At 53.1% G+C, this 18,909-nt stretch overlaps 1 protein-coding gene across 2 annotated transcripts in view; it reads left to right on the forward strand.

Annotated features, from left to right (window-relative positions):
• Nucleotides 1-18,909, forward strand: part of CACNB2 (calcium voltage-gated channel auxiliary subunit beta 2) — a 336,701-nt gene that overhangs the window by 41,439 nt on the left and 276,353 nt on the right. The window lies entirely within an intron of this gene.

The raw sequence follows: 18,909 nt of genomic DNA on the forward strand, positions 1-18,909 counted from the left end.
CTGACAACTAAACCATGGCTCCAAGTGCCACATCCAAACCTTTCTTGAACACCTCCAGGGATGGTGACTCCACCACCTCCCTGGGCAACACATCCCAATGGACAATTACTCTCTCTGGGAAGAACTTTCTCCTCACCTCCAGCCTGAACCTCCCCTGGCACAGCTTGAGACTGTGTCCTCTTGTTCTGGTGCTGCTTGCCTGGGAGAAGAGACCAACCCCTTCCTGGCTACAACCTCCCTTCAGGGAGTTGCAGAGAGCAAGAAGGTCTCCCCTGAGCCTCCTCTTCTGCAGGCTAAGCAACCCCAGCTCCCTCAGCCTCTCCTCACAGGGCTGTGCCCCAGACCCCTCCCCAGCTTTGTTGCCCTTCTCTGGACACCTTCCAGCAGCTCAACATCTTTCCTAACCTGAGGGGCCCAGAACTGGACACAGGACTCCAGGTGTGGCATAAGCAGTGCTGAGCACAGGGCACAAGGAATTCCCTGCTGATGCAGGCCAGGATGCCCTTGGCCTTCTTGGCCCCCTGGGCCCACTGCTGGCTCATGTTCAGCTGCTGTCACCCAGTACCCCCAGGTCCCTTTCTGCCTGGCTGCTCTCCAGCCACTCTCTCCCCAGCATGGAATCATGTTGTTGGCTGACTGCTCCTGAATGATTAAGAGGATATTTTGTATGGCTTACAACTTGGCTTTCTCTCAGCCTGCTTGGTCTGTGTGCCCTGTGGTAACTGATGGGCTCACAGTCAGCATGTGGGCTGAGTCTTGTGAGCTTCATGGATGGGACACTGACCAAGAGATGGAAGAGACTGAGAGGGACTTGCCAGGCAGTGAGTGCAGAGTGCTCAGAAGCCTTTCAGGTTAGTCAAAGGATTTATTGTCTGTGCTTTACTCCACTGAACTCTAAATTCCATCTCTAAAAAGAATGGAGCTGTACTCCAGAGTCACTCAGTGGGGAAACTTCTTTGCTGTGAGGGTACTGGAGCCCTGCTCAGAGAGGCTGTGGAGTCTCACAGGCTCACAGGATGTTAGGGGGTGGAAGGCACCTCCAGAAATCATCAAGTCCAACTTCCCTGCCAGAGCAGGACCATAGGATCCAGCACAGGTCACACAGGAGCACATCCAGACAGGGCTGGAAAGGCTCCAGAGCAGGAGACTCCACAACCTCTCTGGGCAGCCTGCTCCAGGGCTCTGTGAGCCTCACAATGAAGAGGTTCCTCCCATTGGGCTCTCTGTCCCTCTGGGGAGCCCATTCTCCTTCTCTGGAGACCTTCAGAACCCACTTGGATGTGTTCCTAGGTGATCCTGCTTTGGCAGGGGGCTGGACTTGGGAAGTCCCTTCCAAACCCTGGCCTTCTTTGATTGTTGACTGCAGCATCTTGTTCAGGAGGTGTCCCTGATCTGCTCTGTTCCTCTCGTTGTTGTGCTGTAAAGCAGTAACCTGTTCAGCTTTGCCAGCTCTCTGGGCTCTGCAAGCTGTTTGCATGAAGAAAGAGACCTTGGGCAGATGAAATGCTTAACTCTGATGTTTCCAAGGCAGTCTTAACTTTCCATCTTTGGGAGATTTGTGGTCAGTTAGCTTAATGCCCTGGATCAGCTGATGCATTGGAAAGGAGCACTTCTGCATCTGGAGGTTGAATGCCTTCCTCTTGCTGCCTGATTAGTGAGCAGACATTGGACTTGGGGGAAATCCTATTCCTAGCTCACCCCAGACTTGAACAGCAAGTTTCTGGGCTGACTTTCTTGGCAGCACAGATGAGATTGGTCATGTTAGGAAAGTTCACTGTGTTTATAAGGCTGGTGTTATTCATGGGCTTTCAGAACACACACTTGAAGGCAAGCAGCTGCAGCTTGCAGTTCATCTGGCAAGCATTTACCTCTCTGCTTACTCTGAGCACCTGAGGTGGTGGTGTTTCTCTGCTAGCTCTGGATCATAACCCTTTTGGAGAGGTCTCACCAGCATGCTCCTGCCCACTCTGGAGCAGGAGCTTAGCTTGGTTTTATTTGCACTAACGGACCTTAGTGCCCAACCTCATTTACCTCTCTGCCTGCTCTGAGGGGTTTTTCTCTACCATCTCTTTAGAATAATGCTTTTTGAAAGGTCTCACCAACATAGTTCTGCCCACTCTGGGACAGGACCTTAAGTGGATTTTATAGGTAGTAATGGACCTGATTTCCCAATCTCATTTACCTCTCTGCTTGCTCTGAGGGGTTTTTCTCTACCATCTCTTTGTAATAATACAGTATCACAGTCTCACAGAATCACCAAGGTTGGAAGAGACCTCAAAGATCATCGAGTCCAAGCTGTCACCACAGACCTCATGACTAAACCATGGCACCAAGTGCCACATCCAATCCCCTCTTGAACACCTCCAGGGATGGGGACTCCACCACCTCCCTGGGCAGCACATCCCAATGACGAATGACTCGCTCAGTGAAGAACTTTCTCCTCACCACCAGCCTAAACTTCCCCTGGCACAGCTTGAGACTGTGTCCTCTTGTTCTGGTGCTGGTTGCCTGGGAGAAGAGACCAACCCCTTCCTGGCCACAACCACCTTTCAGGTAGTTGTAGAGAGCAATGAGGTCTCCCCTGAGCCTCCTCTTCTCCAGGCTAAGCAACCCCAGCTCCCTCAGCCTCTCCTCACAGGGCTGTGCTCAAGGCCTCTCCCCAGCCTTGTTGCCCTTCTCTGGACACCTTCAAGTCTCTCAATGTCCTTCTTAAACTGAGGGGCCCAGAACTGGACACAGGACTCAAGGTGTGGCCTAACCAATGCAGAGCACAGGGCACAATGACCTCCCTGCTCCTGCTGGCCACACTGTTCCTGATGCAGGCCAGGATGCCATTGGCCCTCTTGGCCACCTGGGCACACTGCTGGCTCATGTTTAGGCAGCTGTCAATCAGCACCCCCTGGTCCCTCTCTGCCTGGCTGCTCTCAGCCACTCTGCCCCCAGCCTGTAGCTCTGCCTGGGGTTGCTGTGGCCAAAGTGCAGCCCCTGGCACTTGGACTTGTTGAATGCCATCCTGTTGGCCTCTGCCCAGCTGTCCAGTGGGTCGAGGTCCCTCTGCAGAGCCCTTCTGCCCTCTAACTGACCAACATCTGCTCCCAGCTTGGTGTCAGCTGCAAATTTGCTGATGACTGACTCAATGCCCTCATCCAGATCATCAAAGGAGATATTGAAGAGGCTGGGGCCCAGCACTGATCCCTGGGGCACACCACTGGTGCCTGGCTGCCAGCTGGCTGTGGCACCATTCACCACCACTCTCTGGGCTCAGCCTCCAGCCAGTTCCTAACCCAGCTCAGAGAGCTGCTGTCCAAGCCAGGGGCTGACAGCTTGGCCATCAGTTTGCTGTGGGGGATGGTGTCAAAGGCCTTGCTGCAGTCCAGGCAGACTACATCCACAGCCTGCCCCACATCCACCAGGCAGTCCCCTGCTCATAGAAGGAGATCAGGTTGGAGAGGCAGGACCTGCCCTTCCTGAATCCATGCTGGCTGGGCCTGAGCCCTTGGCCATCCTTCAGGTACAGTTATTGCCCCCAGGATAATCTGCTCCAGCACTTTCCCTGGCACTGAGCTCAGGCTGCCAGGCCTGGAGTTTCCAGGTTCCTCCAGAACATTTGGAGAGGTCTCACCACCATGGTTCTGCCTGCTCTGGAACAGGACCTGAGCTTGGGTTTATTTGTGCAGATGGACCTTATTTCCCAACCTCATTTAGCTCTCTGCTTGCTCTGAGTACCTGAGGGGTTTTTTTCTCTACTAGCTATGCTTTTTGAGAGGTCTCACCACCATGGTTCTGCCCACTCTGGGACAGGACCTTAAGTGGATTTTATAGGTACTAATGGACCTTATTTCCCAAATCTCATTTACCTCTCTGCTTGCTCTGAGGGGTTTTCTCTACCATCTCTTGATAATAATGCATTTTGAGAGGTCTCACCAACATAGTTCTGCCCACTCTGGAACAGGACCTAAGCTTGGTTTTATGTGTGCTGATGGACCTTATTTCCCAACCTCATTTACCTCTCTGCTTGCTCTGAATATCTGAGGGGTTTTCTCTACCATCTCTTGATAATAATGCATTTTGAGAGGTCTCACCAACATAGTTCTGCCCACTCTGGAACAGGACCTTAGTTTGGTTTTATTTGTGCTGATGGACATTATTTCCCAACCTCATTTACCTCTCTGCTTGCTCTGAATATCTGAGGGGTTTTTCTCTGCCATCTCTGTATAATAATGCATTTTGGGAGGTCTCACCACCATGGTCCTGCCTGCTCTGGAACAGGACCTGAGCTTGGTTTTATGTGTGCTGATGGACATTATTTCCCAACCTCATTTACCTCTCTGCTTACTCTGAGTATCTGAGGGGTTTTTCTCTGCCATCTCTGTATAATAATGCATTTTGAGAGGTCTCACCACCATGGTCCTGCCTGCTCTGGAACAGGACCTAAGCTTGGTTTTATTTGTGCTGATGGACATTATTTCCCAACCTCATTTAGCTCTCTGCTTGCTCTGAGTATCTGAGGGGTTTTATCTGTACTAGCTCTTGATAATAATGCATTTTGAGAGGTCTCACCAACATAGTTCTGCCCACTCTGGAACAGGACCTAAGCTTGGTTTTATGTGTGCTGATGGACCTTATTTCCCAACCTCATTTACCTCTCTGCTTACTCTGAGTATCTGAGGGGTTTTTCTCTGCCATCTCTGTATAATAATGCATTTTGGGAGGTCTCACCACCATGGTCCTGCCTGCTCTGGAACAGGACCTGAGCTTGGTTTTATGTGTGCTGATGGACAATATTTCCCAACCTCATTTAGCTCTCTGCTTGCTCTGAGTATCTGAGGGGTTTTATCTGTACTATCTCTTGATAATAATGCATTTTGAGAGGTCTCACCAACATAGTTCTGCCCACTCTGGAACAGGACCTAAGCTTGGTTTTATGTGTGCTGATGGACATTATTTCCCAACCTCATTTACCTCTCTGCTTACTCTGAGTATCTGAGGGGTTTTTCTCTGCCATCTCTGTATAATAATGCATTTTGGGAGGTCTCACCACCATGGTCCTGCCTGCTCTGGAACAGGACCTGAGCTTGGTTTTATGTGTGCTGATGGACATTATTTCCCAACCTCATTTAGCTCTCTGCTTACTCTGAGTACCTGAGGGGTGCTTTTTCTCCTAGCTCTTGATAATAATGCTGGGCTTTGGTGTTTTTTTTGAAAGGTCACCAGTGTGATTGTGCCTGCTGTGGGCCAGGACCCTAGCTTGGTTTTGCTGGCACTAATGGACCTTACTTCCCCGTGTGTTTAGCTGTGTCTGTGTGGTGACAGCGTTCTGGGAGCGGTGCTGTAATGGTTACTCAAGAGCTGCAAATACAATAGCCCTGATGTTTCCAGGAAGGCAGAATCCCTCTCAAAACACATCATTGTTTTGTTAGACAAGTCAGCCCCACAGCAGAGCGCTGCAAGGCTCTGGGATGTCTCTAAACCCCTTTCTGCCAGCTTGGGAAAGTGCTTCTGGTCGGTTGGTGCTTGGCGAGCGAGAGCGCCGGGCAAGGAGGCGCCTCTCAGCCTGGGGCTGGGCTGCTCAAGCCTCCTTTGGCAGGGCTGGCAGCTGCCAGGCTCTGCTTGTGCTGACCTGCTGGGACAGTGGAAGGGCCTGGGTGCTGTGTCCCAGCAGGTCTCCTCTGCAGCCCCAGGTGGCCTGTGCATTACTGGGGTGCTGTTGCGGCTCAAGTGCTGCTTCTCAGCCACTGAAGGCTGGAAGAGTAGGCACTTGGGGTATGCCACACACAGTACAGCCCGGGGCTGAAGAGTGCAGTTGAAGTCTCACTCATGCCCAAACCCATCACATATGGACACCTTAGTCCCTCTGGTTCTGTCCAGCCTGTGGGAAGCCTGGGTTTGGAGGACACCCTGGCCCCTCAGTTTAGGAAAGATGTTGAGTTGCACAAATGTGTCCAGAGAAGGGCAACAAAGCTGGGGAGGGGGCTGGAGCACAGCCCTGTGAGGAGAGGCTGAGGGAGCTGGGGTTGCTTAGCCTGGAGAAGAGGAGGCTCAGGGGAGACCTTCTTGCTGTCCACAGCTACCTGAAGGGAGGTTGTAGCCAGGTGGGGGTTGGTCTCTTCCCCCAGGCAACCAGCAGCAGAACAAGAGGACACAGTCTCAAGCTGTGCCAGGGGAGGTTTAGGCTGGAGGTGAGGAAGAAATTCTTCCCAGCAAGAGAGACTGGCCCTTGGGATGTGCTGCCCAGGGAGGTGGTGCAGTCACCATCCTTGGAGGTGTTTAAGAGGAGCCTGGATGAGGCACTTGGTGCCATGATTTAGTTGATCAGATGGTGTTGGGTGATAGGTTGGACTGGATGATCTCTGAGGTCTTTTCCAACCTGGTTAATTCTATTCTATTCTAACTCATCCAGTCCAACCCCCCTGCCAGAGCAGGAGCACCTACACCAGATGACACAGGAACACATCCAGGCAGGATTTTGAATATCTCCAGAGAGGGAGACTCCACAACCCCCCTGGGCAGCCTGCTCCAGGGCTCTAGAACCCTCACAGGGACAAAATCCTTCCTCCTGTTTCCATGGCACTTCCTCTGCCTCAGCTTCCACCACTGCCCCTTGTGCTGGCATTGGGCAGCACCCAGCAGAGCCTGGCTCCAGCCTCTGGGCACTCCCCCTGCACATCTTGAGCAACAGCAAGGAGCTCACCCTCAGGCTGCTCCTCTCCAAGCTACAGAGCCCTCAGCTCCCTCAGGCTCTCCTCCTGAGGAAGATCTTCCACTGCCTGCAGCAGCTCTGTGCCTCTGTGCTGGACTCTCTCAAGCAGCTCACTGTTTCTCTTGAGCTGAGGGGCCCAGAACTGGACACAATATTCCAGCTGTGGCCTCAGCAGGGCAGAACAGAGAGGGAGGAGAACCTCTCTTGACCTACTGACCATAGCCCTTCTAATGCCCCCCAGGATGCCCTTGGCCTTCTTGGCCACCAGAGCACATTGCTGGCTCATGGTCATCCTTCCATCCACCAGCACCCCCAGGTCCCTTTTGCCTTCAGTGCTCTCCAGCAGCTCAGTCCCCAGCCTATCCTGGTGCATGGAGTTGTTCCTTCCCAGGTGCAAGACCTTGCCCTTGTTGACCTTCATCAATTTTCTCCCTGAATCACAGGATGTTAGGGGTTGGAAGGCACCTCCAGAGATCTTCCAGTCCAACCCCCTGCCAGAGCAGGAGCACCTAAGGCAGGTCACACAGGAACACATCCAGGCAGGACTTGACTGTGTTCAGAGAGGGACATGGTGAGGTGAGCAGCTGCTTGGAAACACAGCCCTGGAAAAGAAGCAGATGTGGCAGTGCAGAGGGTGATCCCACACTTGGCAAGCAGCAGCCCCCAAATGCCAGGCTGAATGGAGAGAACCTTCCCCACCATGGGGGCAGAGGTTTTACCCAGTCCATTTGCTCTCTCCAGTCCATCAGGGATTGCTGAACAGAGCCCACTTCTCTGATTGCCAGCAGCCTGTTGTTTGTTAGGTCTCTAGGCACCCTAAATGAGGGTGACTGAGGCATCTGGAGGCAAATGGTGCTTCTTCCTTACATGGCACATCCTCACCATCTGAGAGAGTGTTAATTACTATCCACTCTGCAAACTTGTCTGCTTTTCAGGAGAAGATAGAGCACAATTTGTACTGTTCTATTTTAGCTCTTTTATTCCCCCTCCCCCCCACCCCCCTTGTTTTTGTCATGTTTTTCTAGGAGAAGAGGAGAACCTGGTGCAGAGTCAGCCCTCACTGCTGCTTAGCACATTTTGTATGCCTCCAGGGGATGCTATCCGTGTCAGCCGGGGCAGCAAGTGCCATTGGAGCTCTCCCCTCAGCTAGCAGCATTCCTTGTGCTTGCTGATGACTATGGAGAGAGAGCAGCACTTCCACAAGCTCCTTTGTATTGCCTAAATTAGGCTTCTGCTCTGAATTCCTCTCCAGAGGGGGATAATTGTGGTCCCACTGAGCAGAGGGGGAACATCAGGGTGCCAGCTTTCTCCCTTGGCTACCTGTGAATAGTTTCTTTTGCTCATACATCTGAGGGTCCTCACTGTCAGTACAGACTGGGGGAGGAGGTGTTAAAGAGGCCTGAGGAAAAGGACTTGGGGCTGCTGGTGGGGGAGAAGCTGGACAGGAGCAGGCAGTGTGGGCTTGCAGCACAGGAGGCCGAGGGCCAGAGAGGTGATTCTGACACTTTGCTCTGCTCTGCTGAGACCTCACCTGCAGGGCTGGGCCCAGCTCTGGAGCCCTCAGTATAGGAAGGACCTGGACCTGATGGAGAGGGTCCAGAGGAGGCCACAAAAATGCTCAGGGGGTTGGGGCAGCTCTGCTAAGAGGAAAGGCTGAGGGAGCTGGGGGTGCTCAGCCTCTCTGGGCAGCCTGCTCCAGGCCTCCAGCACCCTCACACCAAAGAAGTTTCTCCTCATCTTGAGGTGGAACCTCCTGGGTTCCAGCTTGTACCTCTTGGTCTTTGTCCTATCTCTGGGCACCAGCAAACAGAGCCTGGCTCCTTCACCCTGACCCCCAGCCCTCAGCTACTGATAGGCATTGATCAGGTCTCCTCTCAGCCATCTCTTCTCCAGACTACACAGCCCCAGGGCTCTCAGTCTCTCATCACAGCAGAGCTGTTCCAGTCCCTTCAGGATCCTACTGGAACCTCTCCAGCAGATCCCTGTCCCTGGGGAGCCCAGAGCTGGCACAGGCTTGCAGGTGCTGCTGTTACTCCTGTCTGAAGCTGTGAGCTCCAACCCTGCTGCAGGCCCATGGCACTGGACAGAGTTTGCTGGCAGTGGTTTGCAGAGTCACAGAATGCTTTGGGTTGGCAAGGACATTTCAAGGTCATCTACTGCACCAGCCCTGGCAAAAGCAGAAACATCATCACCTGGAACAGGTTCCTCAGAGCCTCATCCAGCCTGACTTTGAATGTGTCAGGGATGGGCTTTTGCTCCCATTTCTGTGTCTGGCCCCATTTGGGGCTTTCTTTGATCTCTAGGGCTGGGATTTAGCTTTACCTTGCCACTGGCATCCCTAAAGCTCTCTTCTCCTAGGCCCCACTGTGCTATTTTAGCCATAACAAATAATAATTCCTTAAAGAGAATTGGTTTGAGTGAGCTGAAGCCTGAGCTGCCCTAGATCCAGCTCATGAGCAGAGCAAAGGAGTGGCTGGAGAGGGTGTTTCAGAGGAGGACTCTGACACCAGCTAGGTGTTTCTTGTTTTATTTACTTGCTAGGAGCAGGACTCAGGTGTCTGCAGTGTTTCCATGCCAGCCCTGATGCTATCAGTACCAGGTGGCTTCTGCAAGGAGCTCTCCTCCTTGCTCTCTGCCAGGGTGAGCAATGGAAGTGGGGCTTGGCCAGGAGGCCCAGGGCCCAGGGCCTGACAGTCTGCAGGAAAGAGGGGTTTCAGGCTTGGCAGAGGACAATGAAAGCCTCAGACACAAGGATGAGCAGGAAACAATTCCTGGGGAAGAAACTGAAGGCCTTGAAGTGGAGGACACGCAGCAGTCTGCTCCTGCTGAAGCAGCACAGGATGCTAAAGCTGGCGCTGGGCAGGTACAGCGAAGGGATGCTTTAGGTTGGAGGTTTGGGATGTGTTCAGCTTACAGGAATGCCTCTCAGCAATTCTAAACTTCAGTTTTCTTCTTACTTGAGAAGGCTTCTTTGGGTTTTACAGACTCTGCCTCTTCTTTCTCTGGGGAACATGGCTGGTGGGGGGCAGCTGAGGGAGCTGGGGGGCTTTAGTCTGGAGAATAGGAGGCTGAGGGGAGACCTCATTGCTCTCTGCAGCTCCCTGAAAGGAGGTTGGTGTTGGGGGGTGGGTGATCTCTTCTCCCTAGTAACAAGAGGTAGGATGAGAGGAAATGGTTTCAAGTTGCATCAGGGGAGGTTTAGGTTGGAGAGTAGAAGAAACTTCTTCCCTGAAAGGGTTCTCAAAGCAGGCTGCCCAGGGAGGTGGTTGAATGCCCATCCCTGGAGGTGTTTCCCAGAGGCAGAGCTGTGGTGCTGAGGGCCATGGGTTAGCCTCAGCCTTGGTGCAGTTAGAGGCTGGTTGGACTGGGTGGTCCTGAAGGGCTGTTCTCAGAAATCAGATTCTGTGACTCTTTATCAGTAGGATTTGAGAAGCCCTGGCAAAGCCTCTGGTGTGGGCTGTTTGGTGCAGTCCATCCAAACATTTTTTTGCCTCAGCTGGGCAGAAGTTCCTGTACACTGCTGTCATCTGCAGGGGGCCAGAGTGGAGTGACAGTGTTTGTTGCTAGCTGACCTACATAGCCAACTTTCAGGTGTAATGCTGGGCACTGCTACAGATTCACAGGTTGGAGGGGACCCTCAGAGGTCATCTTGTCCAACCCTCCTGCAGGCAGCAGGGACACCTCCAAGTGGATCAGGCTGCCAGGGACAGAGCAAGGCTGATCTCGAATGTCCCCAGGGATGGGGCCTCAAACATGTCCCTGGGCAAACTGTTCCAGTGTCTCACCACTCTCATTGTGTAGAACTTCCTGCTGATGTCCAGCCTCAATATCCCTTGATTCAATTTCAAACCACTGCTTATCACTCCAAGCCCTTCTGTAGAGTCCCTCCCCAGCCTTCCTGTAGGTCCCCTGCAGATACTGAAATGCAGCTCTAATGTCTCTCCAGAGCCTTCTCTTCTCCAGGCCGAACAGCCCCAATTCTCCCATCCTGTCCTCATAGGAGAGGTTCTTCAGACCCCTGATGATCTATGTGGCCTCCTCCAGGCTCTCCATCAGGCCCATGTCCCTTTGGTGGGAGCCCCACAGCTGGACACACTGCCTGTGTCCAGAGTGGCTAAGTTGAAACTGTCCTAAGATGGTGTGGAGTTTTGTGCACAACTGGAAATGCCTGGGCTGTGTTCAGAGGGAGGCTAAGAACAGGCCTGGTTTTCCTGTGGGATTATTTCTGTGTGGCATTCACTTCTCTGCAGCACTCCACAGTGCCACCACACAGCTCCATGAGACACAATGGTAGGGGTTCGAAGGGACCACCAGAGGTGGGATAGGATGGGATAGGATAGGATGGAATAGGATAGGATGGAATAGACCTTCGAGATCATCACATCCAACCTATCATCCAACACCACCCATGGCACCAAGCACCCTATCAAGTCTCCTCCTGAGCACCTCCAGTGATGGTGACTCCACCACCTCCCCCAGGCAGCCCATCCCAATGGGCAATCACTCTCTCTGTGTAGAATTTCTTCCTAATATCCAGCCTAAACCTCCCCTGGCACAGCTTGAGACTGTGTCCTCTTGTTCTGGTGCTGGTTGCCTGGGAGAAGAGACCAACCCCCACCTGGCTACAACCTCCCTTCAGGGAGTTGCAGACAGCAAGAAGGTCTCCCCTGAGCCTCCTCTTCTCCAGGCTAAGCAACCCCAGCTCCCTCAGCCTCTCCTCCCAGGGCTGTGCTCCAGACCCCTCCCCAGCTTTGTTGCCCTTCTCTGGACACCTTCCAGCAGCTCAACATCTTTCCTAACCTGAGGGGCCCAGAACTGGACACAGGACTCAAGGTGTGGCCTAAGCAGTGCTGAGCGCAGGGCAGAATGACCTCCCTGCTCCTGCTGGCCACACTGTTCCTGATGCAGGCCTGATCATCCAGTCCAAGCCCCCTGCCAGAGCTGGAGCACCCAGGGCAGGTCACACAGGAGCACATCCAGGTTGGCTTTGGACTAGATGATGTTTTGAGGTCCCTTCCAACCCCTAATACATTCTTTAAAAGGCTCCAGAGCAGGAGACTGCACAACCCCCCTGGACAGCCTCCAGCAGCCTCACAGCAAAGAAGTTTCTCCTCATGCTGGTGGAACTTGCTGTGTTCTATACATGGGTATTGTAGAGCAGATGTAAAATAACCTTTGTATGTTGGAATGAACTTAAGGAGCTTTTCAGTATTGTTCCCTGAAGGGGCAGAAGCTGGTGTTAGGAGTGCTTTGAGCAGCAGTGCTGCTGATCAGCCCCTTGCTGCAGCACCACTCCTTGCTCTTCAGTGCTGCAGGAAGCAGACACAGCATAAACACTGGGCTGTCCTCTTGCCCAGGACTTGTCTCCTCTCAGTGTTTCTCTGCCAAGTGTTGTAATGTGTGTGAACTGCTCAGCACACTCAGTGCAGTGGGAGCAGGTCCTGCACTCCAGGTGAGTGTCCTACCCAGCAGGCTAGCAGCTCTGGATTGTTTTTACTCCTAGTCAACAATCTCAGCCTGGCTGTCTGCATCCTGCATGGCTGTTTTGCTGCTCCTTGAAGGCTTCTTTTGTGATGAGTGTTTCTAGGATTTTTTTTAACTGAATGATGCACCAGAAGTCTCATCCTGAACTTGGGAAGCCCAAAGAGAGGGCTGGAATACTGTATCCAGCTTTAGGCTTCCCACTTCAAAAGAGACAGGGATCTGCTGGAGAGCATCCAGCAGAGAGCTGCAAGGATGATGAAGGGACTGGAGCAGCTCTGCTGTGAAGAAAGACTGAGAGCCCTGGGGCTGTTCAGTGTGGAGAAGAGAAGGCTGAGAGGGATCTGATCAATGTCTATCAATACAGAGGGGCAACAAAGTTGGTGGGAGCAGTTCTTGCTGTTCAGCCCTGTAACGCTGCAGCTCTCGCAGCTGCGGCGGCACGCGTGCAGGGCCGCACGGGGCCGCGTCTGTGCGCGGCCCCGCTCCCAGTGCAGCGCGGCCCCGCTCCCCGCGCGGCCCCGCTCCCAGTGCAGCGCGGCCCCGTTCCCAGTGCAGCGCGGCCCCGCTCCCAGTGCAGCGCGGCCCCGCTCCCAGTGCAGCGCGGCCCCGCTCCCAGTGCAGCGCAGCCCCGCTCCCGTGCAGCGCGGCCCCGCTCCCCGCGCGGCCATCCGTCACCTTGGGAAGGCTGCAGGGCCCTTGGCGTCTGCACAGCAAGCCTTTGCTTATGTTCAGAAGTTCTTTGCGTTGTTTTTGCCATTCATCTAAAGTCCAGCCCAACATTTACTGCGTCCAGGTCTGGGCCCCTCAGTTTAGGAAGGAGGTTGAGCTGCTGGAAGGTGTCCAGAGAAGGGCAACAGGGCTGGGGAGGGGTCTGGAGCACAGCCCTGGGAGGAGAGGCTGAGGGAGCTGGGGTTGCTTAGCCCGGAGAAGAGGAGGCTCAGGGGAGACCTCATTGCTCTCTCCAACTCCCTGAAGGGAGATTGTAGCCAGGTGGGGGTTGGTCTCTTCTTCCAGGCACCCAGCAGAACAAGAGGACACAGTCTCAAGCTGTGCCAGGGGAAGTTTAGGCTGGATGTTAGTAAGAAATTCTTCCCATCAAGAGAGATTGGCCATTGGGATGTGCTGCCCAGGGAGGTGGTAGAGTCACCATCCCTGGAGGAGTTTAGGAAGAGCCTGGCTGAGGCACTTGGTGCCATGGTTTAGTTGATCAGATGGTGTTGGGTGATAGGTTGGACTTGATGATCTCTGAGGTCTTTTCCAACCTGGTTAATTCTATTCTATTCTATTCTAGCCTGTTTCTTTGAAGTCTCCTGTAAACATGTAATTTAGCTTAAAAAAGAAAAGAGGTTCATTGGAAAATGTGCTCTGTGTTGAGGAGCTGACTGCAGGGGGGTTGGACTGGATGACCTCTGGAGGTCCCTTCCAACCCAAACCATTCTGTGATTGTATGATTCTTTGAAAGGAGTTCAGAAGTGATTTCCATTAGGGTTTTGACGTGAGGTAAGTACCAGTCAAGAGCCATTTCTGAAGGCTGCTGTTGTTAGGGAGGATACAAACCACTGAATTTAGGCTCTTCAAAAAGACTTCTGCCTGTTTAGGAATGCCAGGAGACGAACTTCCAGTGCACTCTGGAAGCTAACTCCTTGCATTATATAATGATGTCTGTGTGTAGCCCTTGAACTGCTTAAATGGAGGTTTAGTTTATGAACTCCTCAGCTTGAGGCACAGCAGATTCTGCCTGCTGACAGAAAGTAAACACAAGTTACAACCTGCAGTTTCACTGGATGCCTGCACTACGTACAGCTTGGTTTCTGACTCTGGAGTATGAATGCCACTCATTCCCCAGCCTTTACAGTCAGGGATTTGTGATAGCCTCTCCCTCCCTTCCCTTTACAGTCAACAACAACAAGGTTGGAAAAGACCTCAAAGATCATCAAGTCCAACCTGTCACCACAGACCTCATGACTACTAGACCATGGCACCAAGTGCCACATCCAATCCCCTCTTGAACACCTCCAGGGATGGTGATTCCACCACCTCCCTGGGCAGCACATCCCAATGGCTAACAACTCTCTCTGTGAAGAACTTTCTCCTCACCTCCAGCCTAAACCTCCCCTGGCACAGCTTGAGACTGTGTCCTCTTGTTCTGGTGCTGGGTGCCTGGGAGAAGAGACCAACCCCCACCTGGCTACAACCTCCCTTCAAGGAGTTGTAGAGAGCAAGAAGGTCTCCCCTGAGCCTCCAGGCTAAGCAACCCCAGCTGCCTCAGCCTCTCCTCACAGGGCTGTGCTCCAGACCCCTCCCCAGCCTCATTGCCCTTCTCTGGATATGTTCAAGTGTCTCGACATCCTTAAATTGAGGAGCCCAGAACTGGACACAGGACTCAAGGTGTCCCTCCCTTCCTGTCCCACTTCCCTTCCCTTCCCTTCCCTTCCCTTCCCTTCCCTTCCCTTCCCTTCCCTTCCCTTCCCTTCCCTTCCCTTCCCTTCCCTTCCCTTCCCTTCCCTTCCTTCCCTTCCTCTTCCCTTTCCCCTTCCCTTTCCCCTTCCCTTTCCCCTTCCCTTTCCCCTTCCCTTTCCCCTTCCCTTTCCCCTTCCCTTTCCCCTTCCCTTTCCCCCTCCCTCCAGCCGCACTTGTCCATCTGAAGTGTGTGTGTGCTTCAAGAGTGGAATGTTCAGGGCTTCCAGAGTGGAATGTTCAGGCAGATACCTGGGTTTTGGGTAACCCAAAAGGGCCGTGAGGGTTCCCTGACCGGATCAGCTGGGCTCTGTTGGTATCCTGCCGGCTCAGGATTGCTCTCAAGGTGCAGATAGCACCCCCTGTGGTTCCCCATTCTCTTCCCTTTCTCCATCACAGTAACTTCATTGGCTGCTCCGCTTTAGCTTAGCAGTTCTCAGATAAAGAAGCTAATGATCACACAAGCACCTGCCGATTCCTGCCTCCCTATTCAAAGCCTTCAGGTCAGTAAACGAATTGTATTGGCTCTGTTTCTTTAGAGAGCAGGCAGGGGCAGGGCAGCAGAAGGAGCTTGTCCCTATGTTCCTGCTCACTTCAGATCACCTGCAGTGCAGTTTACACAGCCTGCTGTCTCCAGCTGAAGGCTGTGAACCATTTCTTTTGGGTCTTTTTGACCATTCCCGGGAGTGACATTAAGGCACAAAGGAGGTCACAGAGCAAGGTGAGACTGTTAAAGAGACAGGAACTGGAGCAAACAGAGAAAGAAAAGGGAGAGAGAGAGAGAGTGAAGGGAGGGAGGGCAGGAGAAATAGTTCCCACCTTCTGTGGTGGTGGTTGTGGGGAGAGATGTCCTGGGCTGCTGCTTCCAGCCTCTGGTGTCCCCAGTGATGTTCCCCCCCACAAGCTGCTATAGCTCAGGGCTTTCATACTGCTCCTGGTTCATTCAACATATGTAGCTCCACCTGGCACACAACCTAGTCAGGGGGTTGGAGCAGCTCTGCTGCAAGGACAGGCTGAGGGAGCTGGGGGTGTGCAGCCTGGAGAAAAGGAGGCTCTGGGGAGACCTTACAGCAACCTTTCAATATCTGAAGGAGGCTACAGGAAGGCTGCAGAGAGACTGTTTGCAAAGGCCTGCAGGGACAGGACCAGGGGCAATGGCTTCAGACTAGAGCAGAGCAGATTGAGATTGGATGTGAGGAACAAGTTCTGCCCCAGGAGGCTGCTGGAACACTGGCACAGGTTGCCCAGGGAGGTGGTTGAGGCCCTGTTCCTGGAGCTATTGAAGGTGAGGCTGGAGAGGGCTCTGGGCAACCTGATCTGTCCCTGCTGAGTGCAGAGGGGTTGGACTGGATGAGCTTTGGAGGTCCCTTCCAACCCAGAGCATTCCATGATTCCCATGCCTGTGTTACTGCCAGGTGTGCTGTCTGTGTGGGCAGAGCTGACACATCAGGTGGGTCGTTCAGGATGATCTTCTCTTTGTTGAAACACTTCTCAGTTCTTAATGTAATCATCACCATCAGGAGGTGATTCACATGTCCCAGAGAGGATTCTCTCACCTGGGTGTTGAAGGGAAAAACACACCAGGGGCAAGCAGAGGCCATGAGTCTCCAAAGGAAGACCACGGGGCACACTTTGCCCAGAGTGATAAAAGCAGTGATTTTTTGTCAAGTCATGACATCAGGCTGCCCAGAGTGCTTGTGGAATTGTCCACAAATATCTGAAGGGTGTCTGTCAGGAGGATGGGGCAAGGCTCTTTTCATTGCTTCCCAGAGACATCATGAGGGGCAGTAGACATAAGCTCAATCATAAGAAATTCCACCTCAAGATGAAGAGAAACTTCTTTGGTGTGAGTCTGCTGGAGGCCTGGAGCAGGCTGCCCAGAGAGGTTGTGGAGTCTCCTGCTCTGGAGTTTCCAAACCCATCTGGCTGTGTTCCTGTGTGACCTGCCCTGGGTGATGCTGCTCTGGCAGGAGGGTTGGACTGGAAGGTCTCTGGAGGTCCCTTCCAACCTCTACCATCCTGTGGTTCTGTGATTGTTTGGCACAGCCTGGCTCCCTGGGCTGACATACACATTGCTGCCACTGGTGCCTTGGCTGCAGAGAGCAGGCAGCCCTAAAAGGAGCTGGAGGCTGCAGCGCTGGCTGGCTCCCAGCATTTCTGCCATCAGGCCTTCTTTGGGGAGCTGGCTTGCATGGCATCCTCACATATGTTCAGAGCTCATCAGGAGCAGTGGATGTTGTTCTTTCCCAAAGAATATGTGGCTCTGCTTTCTGTTTGTGATCAAGAGCAATTTGGCTGGGTAATATTCTTGAGGGAACACAAAACTCTGTGTGCAGTGATGGAGATCCTGCACTGGAAGCAGGCAGTTTGTATTTTCTGTTCTCAGCATCATTTGTTAGAGTTTGCCATTTCCCTGCTGGTGCCTTGCTTCCCTTAAGGGCATTCACATCCAGATTTTGTCAGGCTCCCTAATTAATGCTGTGTGCATCTTCCACATACTCTTTTAATTGTGTTTGAGATAGCTCCTGTGGTTTTTGACTTCTAATCTGCAACAATGATTACCTCCAGGGGCTGTAATCAGGTCCATTTGGCCATGGGATGTAGCACTGCATCACTGGCCTGTGCTGCTTGGGTCCTGTTTTACAGGGCTGCTGAATCTCAAGGCAGCAGCTGGAGATCTTGAAATCACAGGGAGAGACCTCTGAAGCCCATTGAATCCAACCCCCCTGCCAGAGCAGCATCACCCAGGGCTGGTCACACAGGAGCACATCCAGGTGGGGCTGGAATGTCTCCAGAGAAGGAGACTCCACAACCTCTCTGCTCCAGGGCTCCAGCATCCTGCAAGAGCCATGAGCTTGGCTTGTTGAAGCTGTGCCAGTGCTGTTTGAACCCAAGGAGGCTGTTGCTTCCCAAGGCAGCTACTCCATCAGGAGTGTGCTGCTTGTTTCAGTGAGGCTTTGCTGGCTGTGGTCAGTTAGGTGGGGCTAAAGCAAGAGCTCTGCAGGACTTACCTCACCCTGCTGAAGCCTTTTGTAACCATGGCCTGCCCAAGTCCCTCTGTGAAATCTGGGGGAGCAGCTGGAGCATTCTGAATCATTGCTGGTAATGAAGAGTCACAGCTCAGACAAATACAAATGGTGACTCAGGGGGCCCTGGCAAGTGTGAAAACAGAGAGCTGCAGATTGGTTTCAGAGGGGCAGGTAGCTGAGTGCCCAGCACCCCCACACCAGCAAACCAAGGAGTGGAAAGTGGCACACAGCATTAAATGCCAGATGATCTGAGTCACAAACTCCAGCTCTGGGCCTCATTTTGGGTAAAAATGAGGAGGTTTCATAAGCCATAACAAGAAGGAGAAGTGTGAGGCTGAGCTTGGGCTTTTTTAGCCATCACAGCATTGTGACCCAGCTAAATAACACTAGCTAGAGCCTCACAGTATCTACATTGCTGATGCACAGCAGGAGTCTCTCTGCATCACTGAGGCAGCATCACTGAGGCAGCACCCCTGGGGATATTCAAGGTGAGGCTGGACAGAGCTCTGGGCAACCTGATGTAGATGAGGATGTCCCTGCCTGGAAACAGGGGGAAAGCCACAGAAGCTTGGATCAGGAAACTTTACAAGCTCTAGGATGAGCTCCAAGTCTCATCACTCCCTTTTGCCCCCATCCAGCCCTTCAGCAGTGAGAATGACATCAGCAGGGTATCATTCAATCATGGAATGGCCTAGGCTGGAAGGCACCTCACACATCATCTACTCCAACCTCACCACACGGCAGGGACACCTCTCAACTAGACTCAGCTGCTCAAGGCCTCATCCAACCTGGCCTTGAACACTTCCAGGGTGGAGGCAGCCACAGCCTCCCTGGGCAGCCTGTTCCAGAGTCTCATCACCCTTGTACTGAAGAGCTTCTTCCTCAGCTCCAGTCCCTGCTCTGCCTCAGCTTCAAACCCTTCCCCCTTGTCCTGCCTCTAGACACCCTCAGGAGAAGTCTCTCTGCAGCCTTCCTGTAGGATCCCTTTAGGTACTGGAATGCAGCTCTGAGGTCCCCCTGGAGTCTTCTCATTTCCAGGCTGAACACCCCCAGCTCCCTCAGCCTGTGCTCACAGCAGAGCTGCTTCAGCCCTTGGATCATCTTTGTGGCCTCCTCTGGACTCTCTCCACAGCTCTGTGTCCTTCTCCTGCTGGGGACACAGGAACTGGAGGCAGGATTGGAGGTGAGGTCTGAGCAGAGCAGAACCAAGGGGCAGAATCCCCTCTCCTGCCCTGCTGA

Source organism: Dryobates pubescens, chromosome 21 (assembly GCF_014839835.1).
Source record: "Dryobates pubescens isolate bDryPub1 chromosome 21, bDryPub1.pri, whole genome shotgun sequence".
Taxonomy (NCBI): domain Eukaryota; kingdom Metazoa; phylum Chordata; class Aves; order Piciformes; family Picidae; genus Dryobates; species Dryobates pubescens.